This window comes from Lygodium microphyllum, chromosome 9 (genome assembly GCF_053477565.2).
Source record: "Lygodium microphyllum isolate KBCC chromosome 9, Lygodium_microphyllum_v1.1.10, whole genome shotgun sequence".
NCBI classification, from domain to species: domain Eukaryota; kingdom Viridiplantae; phylum Streptophyta; class Polypodiopsida; order Schizaeales; family Lygodiaceae; genus Lygodium; species Lygodium microphyllum.
The window spans coordinates 141,635,469-141,648,219 of NC_141143.1; the positions used below are offsets into that span (position 1 = coordinate 141,635,469).

Sequence of the window (12,751 nt, forward strand, 5' to 3'; positions counted from 1 at the left end):
GGAAAAGGTTGCATGGTTCGTTTTAACATAAAACCCTAAAGCTTAGTAGTTGGAATCTTGAATGCATGTTCTAGAAGGATCAATAGTAATTGTATCATAACTTAACATGTGCTTGGAGCTTAGCCGATAAAGCAAGGGTTTGTAAATCTAATCATTCATAGCCAATGAATCGTGTGCTTATGAGAATGGTATCATAATGGTTTTACCCTAAACACCTAAACCACAAAGGATTCACTTAGAAATGATTAAATGGATGCAACATATCCCAAGTGCTAACTAGGGTTTCGCACATTGAGGATGTGACCTAGTCGCTCTTATTTCCAAGCTGAAACTCTCATACCCTAAAGACTTGTCCACATTCACGAAATGTAAGGACAATAGGAGATACTTGCGAGAGATGATCTAGGGCTTTTACCTTAAGGATCGCTCGCTAAAAGGATGAAACTCGGTTTGAATTGGAACCCTAGGACCGACAATGTTGGCCTAGTGCAATCAGGAATGGATATGAAGACACCCTAACCCTCTTTCCTATCTAATCATGATTCCATGATTAGAAGACGCCGTTCGATGGGTAAAATAGTCCCATGGATTAGGTGCGACACCTGTACAACAAATTGCAGAGTCGCATGATCTTGTGATTTGATCACAAGGGAATGGCCAATTCCTCGGAATGAGATTGGCAGATTCTTGCGCAAGTTTGTCTTACAAGAGGATGAGTAGTCGTTCTGATATAGTACCTTTCTTGGGAAAAGTGACCAAGATAAGGGGATTAGATAAATTTCTTGGAAGCAAAAGGCCAATCACTAATTTGGAATAACATAATTACTACTAATAGAACTTAAGGTATTGGTTAAGTTGGGTTAATAGGGTACGACCCTAACCCAAGGACATAAGGGTTAACAAACAAACCCTTGGGGATCTTGCCAAGTCGCAATTGATCTTGGATCGAGTGCTAGACACATTCGGAGAGAAGGATTCACTCCTTAGCAGTTGGCCAAATAACGAGCACTGGAAATGATTGTGCTTGTAACACTTTAAAGAGCACTGTTTGCTTTGTTTGCTCAAGGAACTGAAGGTTGAAAAGATATCTAATGCTTCAGGTTGAAGGCCTGAAGGGAGAGGCAGCCTCACTTACCCGCGACTGCCTGCCTGACCCTAACCAAGCGGGTTGTTAACCACGCCGGGAATGTGGACCGAACCCGCCACAAGAGGTCTCTCCGTTGAATGCTAATTGGAGCAAGAGGACGATTGGGTGCCAGGGGGGCTCTGGTCGTAAATCCCTTGCCTTTCGAGCCCTACACAAGAGGCCAACGTGACTCGGGATTTGATCTCAAGGCCCGCATACTAGTCTACGGGAATAATCTTGGACAAACAGAGTTAACAAACCGCGAATATTGTCTAGAAGCATTTATGAATTAATATCAAATTATACATACTTCAATAATGCATTCAAGCTAGCTCCATCCATAAATGGTTTGTAAGTTCAGTATCTCGAGCGATGCACGTAGAATGGAATATGTGCAACCTTCGTACAATGGAATTCTCAATGCTATGTGTAGCGGGTCATCTATCTCTCTAGTCGCACCCTCCCTCTGAACCTCATGAAAAAATAAATCGTGCACCATGTTGTCCAAAATCTCTTCCTCCAAAACTTGATAGGGCATTTGAAGAGGGTTGCTATCGTCGTCATCAGTCTCTACTCTTCTTGAGGACTCTGCCTCCTCGCGTCGACGCTTCGCAACCTCTCGATGCCCTGGAGGGACCATTTGAGGATATGGTACTGCATCCTGATCAATTAAAAAAATGTGGTTTTGTTTAATGGTGAAGACGCAACATAGACCAATAATATTTGTGCAAATAAAGTAGTAAAATTTATTGGGTCTTTTTCTTGGTCCCACTCTCCGTACATGCTGAGGTGTGACATTGTGATTCGACGTGCTCGAAAAAAACATCTTCGACAATGATCACACATGCATTTGATTTTTTGTCGTAGCCAAGCATCTTGATTATGAAGACGCAATGTCTCATCCTCACTGGAGGATGTACTGTTTGTTGACTCAGCATGTCCCATACTAGTAGAAGATGACGACATAATTACACTTGAATCATAAGGACATATATGATTTCATTTGGTATATATGTCATATTCCCTAAATATTTTGATACTTACAACATGGAGACAAATATTTTGATATTGAAAGACTAGGAAATTCATATTGATCCAAAAACAACCATAAACTAGCATTTTAATAAGTTTAATTATAATTGCGCATTTATCAGGGCGTGTAATATGTTTTATCTGTGCATATAGACGCACAATTACACGTGCTTATAGAATGCCATGCGAATATAATTTTTTTTTTAAAAAAATTTGTGGCTTTCTTTTCAAACCAGTGCTTTCCTACATTTTTTGCGCATTTTCTGCAGTTCGAGCTCAACATCACTAATCATGTCTATCTATCACTTCATGAAGACAATGAGGGAAGGAAATAAGAGTAAAAAGAGGATAGGAGGAAGGAAGAGCCAGAGAGTAAAGAACAAGAGCCAAATAGCAAGGAAGAGAAGAAGAATCAAGCAACCTATCAAGGGAAGGGAGAAGGAGGACAAGGAGCTTGCAACCTAGCCGCCACCCATTGGAACAAGCAAAGAAGGTGAGTTCTTCTTCTCTCTCTCAATCTTCTTTGCTTCCTCTTTGTCTGTTTCTCTCTCTCTCTCTCTCTCTCTCTCTCTCTCTCTCTTTACATGCTTCAGATAATCTATGGAGGTTTTTTGTACGTTTTTTATAACAAATTTGAAAAATATGGTCCGACTTTGCACGTCTAGCTAACAGTCTAGACGCATTTTTAAACGTGTATATAGACACGCTAGCATACGCGGTTATACACATTGGTATACACGCATCGTGTAATATGTTTTATCTGCACAGGGTAGTAATGGATTTTTGCTTGTGTAGACGTGGAATCCTGGATCTTCCAGCATTGATCCTAAGTTGGAACACATGAATAACACATTAGCGGAGTTTTCAAGAGGTGTTAGTAGTTTTTTTAGAGGTTTTCCGAACAAGGAGCAATTCATGGGGGAGATGACCAGTTATCTTGGTCGCCCTCCCACTGCAGAGGAGGATTTTAGTGTCATGTCTAGGACACCTATCACATCTTTGCCTAGCACTGCCGCACAAACACCAAACCTTGGTACACCTCTACTAACAGGTACTCCATGCACTATGCATACACATAGATCAGCTAATGCACAGGGATCAACTAAAGTATATGGATCGACCGAAGCACGTGCACCTGCAGAAGCATGTGCATCGAGTGAGGTAGAGGGTAGTGCCCGCGTCGAGGGAGAAGGGAGAGTCGTGCGGGAGGACGAGGAGGTCGAGGGCTTTGTGGGGGTTGCCTAGGAGGTGGCTCTCGATCACCCTCATAAATGAGAGAGGTGAGCCTCCACAAATGTACTACTCTGTCCTCACAGATGTTGATGGTATCTTGCATAACCCTCAGGGAAGAGAAGTGATAGCCTACTTGAGGAATGTCGTGCATACCACATACAAAGATTTTATGATTCCCTTCAAGCACCAAAAAAGTGGTTTGTGGCAAGACGTGCTACGGGCAATACATAGAAGGTATCCTAATCCCGAGAATTCACGATTCTCAAATGATTGGGGACGGTCAAAGCTGAGAAACGCGCTTCATAACAAGAGGTCTCACCTTATGACACGTGCCAAGGAGTCACTGTGAAGACAAGAGCAGGGCACCCTAGATACGGACAACCACCCAGTTGCCACCACAGGGAGTGGAAAGAGGCCAAGAAGAGAGCACCAGAGAAAAGGACAAGTCGCCAGCCTGCAGAGGCACGACGTATCTAGATAGCAACCATGGGATCGTCGCAATATGGATCAGGTAGCAGGGAATCATAAGGACATATATGATTTCATTTGGTATATATGTCATATTCCCTAAATATTTTGATACTTACAACATGGAGACAAATATTTTGATATTGAAAGACTAGGAAATTCATATTGATCCAAAAACAACCATAAACTAGCATTTTAATAAGTTTAATTATAATTGCGCATTTATCAGGGCGTGTAATATGTTTTATCTGTGCATATAGACGCACAATTACACGTGCTTACAGAATGCCATGCGAATATAATTTTTTTTTAAAAAAAATTGTGGCTTTCTTTTCAAACCAGTGCTTTCCTACATTTTTTGCGCATTTTCTGCAGTTTGAGCTCAACATCACTAATCATGTCTATCTATCACTTCATGAAGACAATGAGGGAAGGAAATAAGAGTAAAAAGAGGATAGGAGGAAGGAAGAGCCAGAGAGTAAAGAACAAGAGCCAAACAGCAAGGAAGAGAAGAAGAATCAAGCAACCTATCAAGGGAAGGGAAAAGGAGGACAAGGAGCTTGCAACCTAGCCGCCACCCATCAGAACTAGCAAAGAAGGTGAGTTCTTCTTCTCTCTCTCAATCTTCTTTGCTTCCTCTTTGTCTGATTCTCTCTCTTTCTCTCTCTCTCTCTTTCTCTCTCTTTACATGCTTCAGATAATCTATGGAGGTTTTTTGCACGTTTTTTATAACAAATTTGGAAAATATGGTCCGACTTTGCGCGTCTAGCTGACAGTCTAGACGCATTTTTAGACGTGTATATAGACACACTAACAAACGCGGTTATACACGCTGGTATACACGCATCGTGTAATATGTTTTATCTGCACAGGGTAGTAATGGATTTTTGCTTGTGTAGACGTGGAATCCTGGATCTTCCAGCATTGATCCTAAGTTGGAACACATGAATAACACATTAGCGGAGTTTTCAAGAGGTGTTAGTAGTTTTTTTAGAGGTTTTCCGAACAAGGAGCAATTCATGGGGGAGATGACCAGTTATCTTGGTCACCCTCCCACTACAGAGGAGGATTTTAGTGTCATGTCTAGGACACCTATCACATCTTTGCCTAGCACTGTCGCACAAATACCAAACCTTGGTACACCTCTACTAACAGGTACTCCATGCACTATGCAAACACATAGATCACCTGATGCACAGGGATCAACTAAAGTACATGGATCGGCCGAAGCACGTGCATCTGCAAAAGCATGTGTATCGAGTGAGGTAGAGGGTAGTGCCCGCGTCGAGGGAGAAGGAAGAGTCGTGCGGGAGGACGAGGAGGTCGAGGGCTTTGTGGGGGTTGCCTAGGAGGTGGCTCTCGATCACCCTCATAAATGAGAGAGGTGAGCCTCCACAAATGTACTACTATGTCCTCACAGATGTTGGTGGTATCTTGCATAACCCTCAGGGAAGAGAAGTGATAGCCTACTTGAGGAGTGTCGTGCATACCACATACAAAGATTTTATGATTCCCTTCAAGCACCAAAAAAGTGGTTTGTGGCAAGAGGTGCTACGGGCAATACATAGAAGGTATCCTAATCCCAAGAATTCATGATTCTCAAATGATTAGGGACAGTCAAAGGTGAGAGACACGCTTCATAACAAGAGGTATCACCTTATGACACGTGCCAAGGAGTCACTGTGAAGACAAGAGCAGAGCGCCCTGGATACGGACAACCACCCAATTGCCACCACAGGGAGTGGAAAGAGGCCAAGAAGAGAGCACCAGAGAAAAGGACAAGTCGCCAGTCTGCAGAGGCACGACGTATCTAGATAGCAACCATGGGATCGTCGCATTATGGATCGGGTGGTAGGGAGTCATGGGAGATTGAGTTTGTAAGTATTATTTGATTTATTTTTTTAAATTAAAATTTGTAATTTATTTCAATTCATTATGTAGTGTGTTCTAATACATTATATGTTAAAATTATTTTGTAGTATCATATCGTTGGTAGGATGCCTACTCCTAGAGAGGTAGGCTACCATCGATGTCATAACCGGGCGTCCACTTGGCAGCATATCTACGAGGAGGGACTAATCACAGAGGAGAAATATAATCGTGCCATGAAAAGTATAGGTAACTCTAATTTAATGTTTATAATGGTATTTATATACCTTAATCCTTTGTGTACGCGAACCTTGATGCAGTCAAGGATAGCAAAGGGGGGACTAGCAGTAGCGATGGCGGCACCGGCACCGGCACTGGCAGCGGTGGTGGTAGCGACCATGATGCCTCTTTTGAGGAAATGTAGAGGAGCCCCATGCATGCATGCCTCCCCTTGGCCTTATAGTTTTCATTTTTGATATGTATTACTTTCAACTAGTGCTTGCAACCATGACCATGCTTGAGGTCACAAGCACTAGAACTCGTCATGTAAAAACGTTTCATCTTTATATATGAAATTTCGTTCTACATTGTTTTGTTTTCAGTACAAAAATCTTCAAAATATGTACAAATGTTTCAGCATGTGTTATTATCAATATATGGACTTTGGCTCTCCACTTTCTTTTGCTTTCAGTTTAATAATCTTTCTCTGTTTTCCCTAAGAATACAATTTGGCATCTAAATTGCAGGAAAAATGTGTGCCTATAATCGTCAAAAAATTGCAGAGTACACGCCTTTTTAGACGCCCAGTTACACGTCCCTATAGACACAGAATATGAATATATCTACTTTTTTATAAATATGATTATATATTTACGGAGAGTGTCAATAGGTGCCTCTATATTTGTGTCTGTTTTCGCATCTATATCCGCATGTAGTTTTCACTATAAGCGCGCTTGTAGATGTGAAATTTTAGATGCGCTAGTAGACGCAGTAATAAATATACATGACATTTTTAAATACAATTCAAATATTGCGTCTACAAGCGCGTCTATGGAGCCTTTTTGTTGTAGTGTCTGTAGAAACTATGGAAATGAAAATCTTGTTAATATTAGATCCTAACATAGAAAAACACTAAACTGTGATAAAAATTTTGATTTGTCTCTATCTAGCTTTCCAAAAGACAATAGAAAATAGACAATAGACAAATCATTAATTGTTTGACAATAGAAAACTTCAATGATGCAATGAACATATGTCAATATATATCATCAATAAAATATGTACATGTGTCTAGAGTGTGTGGTGATCAATTCTCACATATACAACGTTGAACAGTGCGTGAGAGAGACAAGGAACGGAGGAAGAGAGACACGAGACAACGAAAGTGAAACCCCAAAAGTGTGTCAACGGAGCACACATGATAGTAATATATAGAGGGGAACTGGGGCGCTATATATAGACAGACTATATATAGCTAACCACCTCGCTCAAGTTCAAATTATAAGTACCTTTATTCAAAGACTTCCCAGCTTGTGTAGGCTTGACCCTCATGTTTGCAAGCTGACCTCCTACCCATGGTGGGTGCAAGAAAGAATGAATCCAAAGACCTTCTCCAGTTATCTTGTGCTTGTAATCTGGATAGTTGCAATGTTTCTTGCTCTGTGTGTGATCCCACCACTCCCATGGAGCTTTGAAATCCGAATGCCACAATGCTGCAATATGCTCCTTTCATTCAGGATTAAAAGAACCGTAGTTGGCCTTATGGTGCCTCCTAATTTCCATTTGTTATAGATGAAGGTATTGCCAAAATCTTTCTACTCCATCTCACGACCGATGAGTATTATCCAGAGTTTCCAAATCTTTAAGCTCATCGCTATCCATTATAGCATCACGACCATTTGCTACAATGCCACGTTTGGTTATGACAATTCTAGCAACCTTTACCACCAAAGGCTATAAGGATGCTGTCAAAATAAGCATGGACCTGCATCCCTGTGCAGTGGATTAGGTAGGGTAATAATAGAGCTTATGCTCGTACGATATGTTGACCCTGAATCTAACAAAATCCTTGGACTCAGCCACAACCCATAGCCCTATGGCCCTTCTTTTATCGGTATCACTAGATATGGAGGCTGCCTTCCTTGCATCCACTTCATGGAGCCGCTTTGTTACCCACTCTGAGCACATCCTTGGACTCAGCCACAACCCATAGCCCTCTGTCTTATGCTTAAAATCAGGTGACATCGAGCACCGTTTGCGGTGCCACAAGTCCAGCCACTGTGAAGGGTCTTTGAAATACTGCTCCCATCGCTCGTATTTACTCCCATACTGTGAAGGGTCTACAGGCCAGGCATTATGGGCCAAGCCTCCCGGTTAGCAAAGCAGTCATCATCATGTTCTGTCTCGGTGGTGGACATGCACAAAGTGGAAGTCATGTGCCTTGATCTTGGAGTTGAAACAGGAGCCCGGGATGTTCGAAGTGGAGTGGCTGAGGAGAGGCTCAGGGTGCCGTTGACATGGATGAGGTCGCGGAGCCATAGGAAAGCCACGGCGGAGCGTGTGAGGTCCTTTGAGAACTCGACGTAGATGTGGTAACCCATCGAATGGCCGAAGAGGAAGAAACATCAGGAAGTAACAACACTAAGAGAAAGAGGAGGAGATGGTTCGACTGTGAAGCTTATTTGAAGTCATCAATGACAAACGAGGAGCTTGGATGTTTGAAGTGGAGAGGCTGAGGGTGCCATTGACATGGATGAGGTCGCAGAGCCGTAGGAAAGCCACGGCGGAGCGTGCAAGGTCCTTTGAGAACTCGACGCAGAAGTGGTAACCCATCGAATGGCCGAAGAGAAAGAAGCATCAGGAAGCAACAGCAACAGGAGAAAGAGGAGGAGATGGTTTGACTGTGAAGCTTCTGGATGACATTTGCCTCTCCTAGGCCACTTCATGCTCTTGCCCAAGGCATCATGCAACTGTGTTCTGCCCTGTCCACATGATTTGGGGCATCACATGGTTGTCCTACCCATAGGATTCGATCTAGAATCAATTCTGTTGAGTCAGTTTTAGAAGACTCGCCTGACTTCCTATTTGTCACAGTGAGCCATAGACACAAATTGAACAGGAACTTGGCCAGATTTGTTGTTCTGCACAGTGAGCTACAGACACAGATTGAATAGCGGCTTGGCCAGATTTACTACTCAGCACAGTGAGCCCTAGATAGAGACTCACAGTTTCAACAGCAAATTTTGCATCCTTTCTGGCACGGGGCGCTCGTACACTCCTGTTGCTTGAGCGGATTCACACCTTCTTGCAGCAACTAACACAACGATATGGGCATATACAGCGAAAAGTTCATGGCAAACAAATAAAACCAAAAAAGTACCCCCCCGCTTTAAAAGACTCGTCCTCCAATAGCAGTGGCAGCGGCCCAGGGCTTCAGCTCTGATACCATGTTGAACAGTGCATGAGGGAGACAAGGAACGAAGGAAGAGAGAGGAGAAGAGATACATGAGACACCGGAAGTGAAACCCCAGAAGTGTGTCAACAGAGCACACATGATAGGAATATATAGAGGGGACCTGGGGCGCTATATATAGACAGACTATATATAGCTAGCATACAAAACAAGTGTCATCCTTACATCCTCAAATATATAAGTCCCATTCTCAAATATACATAACAAATCCCTAGGCATGATCACTATATGAGTCATCATTGTACGAGTCACTAGTATCAGACTCATGATCACCATCACCAGTGTCACCAGCCTTGCCCCCACTCGGAACACCACCATTGCCCCCATCTCCAAGATCGTCACCACCATGGCCATTGATCTGGCCACCGCCCCTCTTTGCCTCTCAGAATCACCCCTAGGCCTCCTATCAAGCCACCTTTGTCATGTCGTCCTTGCCATACTGCTCTTCCATTCAGTAAGTATCCCCTCCAAAGCGCGGTAGTCGTAGTATCCGGTGTACTCCTTCTCCTGCATCGTAGGTGCACAACCATAGTTTTTGGTCTGCATCAAGATAAATCCAAAGACTTATTAATTCCTTCATTCAATAGTATTACCTTTGAAAGTTAAAATTTAAACTGCCTATACTTACAAATGTGGCCATAAATCTATCCCATCCCATCTGGCCTAGTCTAGATGTGTGACTAGCTATCACTCTCTTTCCTGCTGCCTCCTATGTAAATTTGATTTTAAAAAATAACATAGATTAGAGAATAGTTATAATTAATCATGCCTAGTCTAGATGTTTGACCAGCTTGCACTCTCTTTCATGCTACCTCCTATGTAAATTTGACTAAACAAAATAACATAGATTAGAGAATAGTTAGAATCAATCTAGCAAAGTTTTTTATTAATACTAATATACGTTAGCAAAGGCACACACTTTTGCTAAGGAAACTTGATGCATATGCGTCTCTTCTTGTGGAAGTATTCCCATGTCTCCATGCATGTATTTGATCTCCTCTTATTTGTCTCTACCATACAGTAGTATCTGTTTATTTTTCATATTACAATAAGTGTTAGAATATACCAAAGAACTTGTTAGATTTCAAATTTTGAAACTTTAATTGATTCTTTAACTTTGATCATTTGATAAATGTCTCATGTTTTTATGGTACTTGAAAATTAGATTCAGACCAATAAGAGGGTGCACCACCACCTCCTATTGGTGATGGTTGGGGTGCACAAAGTTCCAATACTACACATGAACCTGTTTATGATTATTTCTACCATGATGAGTCTATTATATGATAGAGCACTCATTGTCGTAGCACATATCCGAGGCCACAATGGGATTGCTTTTCACATGAGATGACCCATGGTATTTTTGAGCAAGCACCACCACCAGAGGAGTGACATCGACCTAAGGTATGTGACTATTCTCCCTTAGTTTTATTATTGGTTATTCTATAAATCAAAGGTCTATATGTAATGCAACCATATTATATATGTAGGTATATTCACTTTATGACAAGGGTGAATTCACTATCAGTGGTGTACATGTCCCTCACACACGGCACAGACAAGTCATTTGTCAGTTGTAGCTCGAGGTTTCTCAACATCCTCTACTTCTTGCTTTGGAGGCTAAGATGGATGGAGATCATCCGTTGCCTACTGGTTTGCATTCTCTAGTACAGACATATGATCGAAGACGATACGAAGGATGGCAGAGAGGATCACTTCCTTTGGATGGAGTGGTTTTTAGCTTCTATGGCAATCGCTACATGATTGCTTCATCTACCATTAGTGGAGCAGGACGAGGATTCTTTATTGCACAAGATTTGCATGTGCCCCCTCATTCTGAGGTCACCCTTATGTCTTTTTGTGGACCTATATATAGATGGGGTCCATGGCATCAGCTTACTCACAACATTTAGAGCATGAGTACTTATGGGCTATGTCTCAATGTAGCCTCTCTTTCTGATAGAGGGATTACACATGCAGAAGGACAATGACTCTATGTTGATGAAAGAGCTTACTCTCAAGGAAACATAGAAGGTTTAATTAGTAGTTGAGGGATGAGTGCAAGAACCAATTGCACATTTGTGGAGTGTGAGAATAGTCATGAACCAGGACATATGAGTATGGATGCACAAAGATACATAGTTGTCAATGGTATTAGATCATTACAGGCTGGTGATGAATTGCTAGTAAATTATGGATGACGTAGACCTCCACGAGCACCCTTAACAAATGAGGGTTGAGAGCTTCATTGTCTACGATTCCTAATGTTATTTTGGCCTCTTGTACCCTAATTCTACACTTTAATTTGAACCACGTTCTCTGCTATCTCTAATTTCATTTGATAATCATATTTTATTGTCTCTAAATGTTTTATATATGTGATAATTATTGAAATCCATGCACATATCTCTTTCCTTTTATATAGAAGCATGCTATTGATACAATCTTCTTTACCTTCAAATATGTAGATTCTGGATTATGACATCAATAATGTCACAAATCAACATTCACATGACGTATCTCACATGTCAATAGAGTGCATGAGGATCCTATGCAGGAGTGATCCTAATGCCTATGCGAGACTAAAGAAACAATATTCTAAGGACTTTAATGAGCGTGATGATATCTTTGATAACGACAATGGCATGTCTTATTTTATTGAGGATTGGTATCCAAATGATAGTGTGTGCGATATTCCTAACAATGAGAAGTATCTTTGAGAAGAAGCCCTAAAGCGTATCCATGCAGGAAGTCAACTAAGACAACTAAGTGCAGGTTTACTTATTCTTAATCTTCAATACCTTTTTGGATGGATTAATCTATCCATTTCAGCACTTTTGAAGTATGTAATAATCTAACATATTTTTTTGTTATATTCTAAACATGTTTGCTTGTTATTGATCATATTTTTAATGAACTTGCAGGCTACTCTCTCAGAAGTTCTTGCCGATAAGAAATTCCCTTCCTGGATCACATGATGAGGTGAAGAAGATGATATGTAGTCTTGGACTTGACTATTCTTCTATAAATGCATGTCCCAAATGATTGTATTTTATATAGAGGTCAGTACGAGGACAATGTGACGTGTCAAAAATATCAAACGCTTTGTTATAAAGAGGAGAAAGGTAAGGTCCCTAGAAAGGTATTGAGACATTTTCCCCTAGCTTTGCGTATAAAACATATGTTCCAAAGTCCCGAATTAGCTAAGCTTATGACATGGGGAGTGGAACACAAGAGCAAAGATGGAGTAATGCAAATTCCATCAAATAGTCCTGCATTTGAGCATATTGATTTGCAATGGCTAGATTTTGCAAAAGAACCATGCAATTTAAAGATGGGTGTAGCATTAGATGGTGTGAATCCATTTTTAATGAAATCGAGTAAATGGTCTATATGACCAGTGGTAGTTATTAACTATAATCTACCCCCATATCTTAGCATTAAGAAAGATTGTTTAATGCTCTCACTCTTAATTCCATGAAAATGTAATATTTGCGTTGAAAAATATTACTAACCCGTGTGAGACTCATGCAAGGAAATTCCGACGTCAA

General features: G+C 41.3%; 1 pseudogene; it reads left to right on the forward strand.

Moving 5' to 3' along the window:
- Window positions 1-10,825: 10,825 nt before the first annotated feature.
- On the forward strand, window positions 10,826-11,440 carry LOC148031658 (uncharacterized; annotated as a pseudogene).
- The last annotated feature ends 1,311 nt before the right edge of the window (window positions 11,441-12,751 follow it).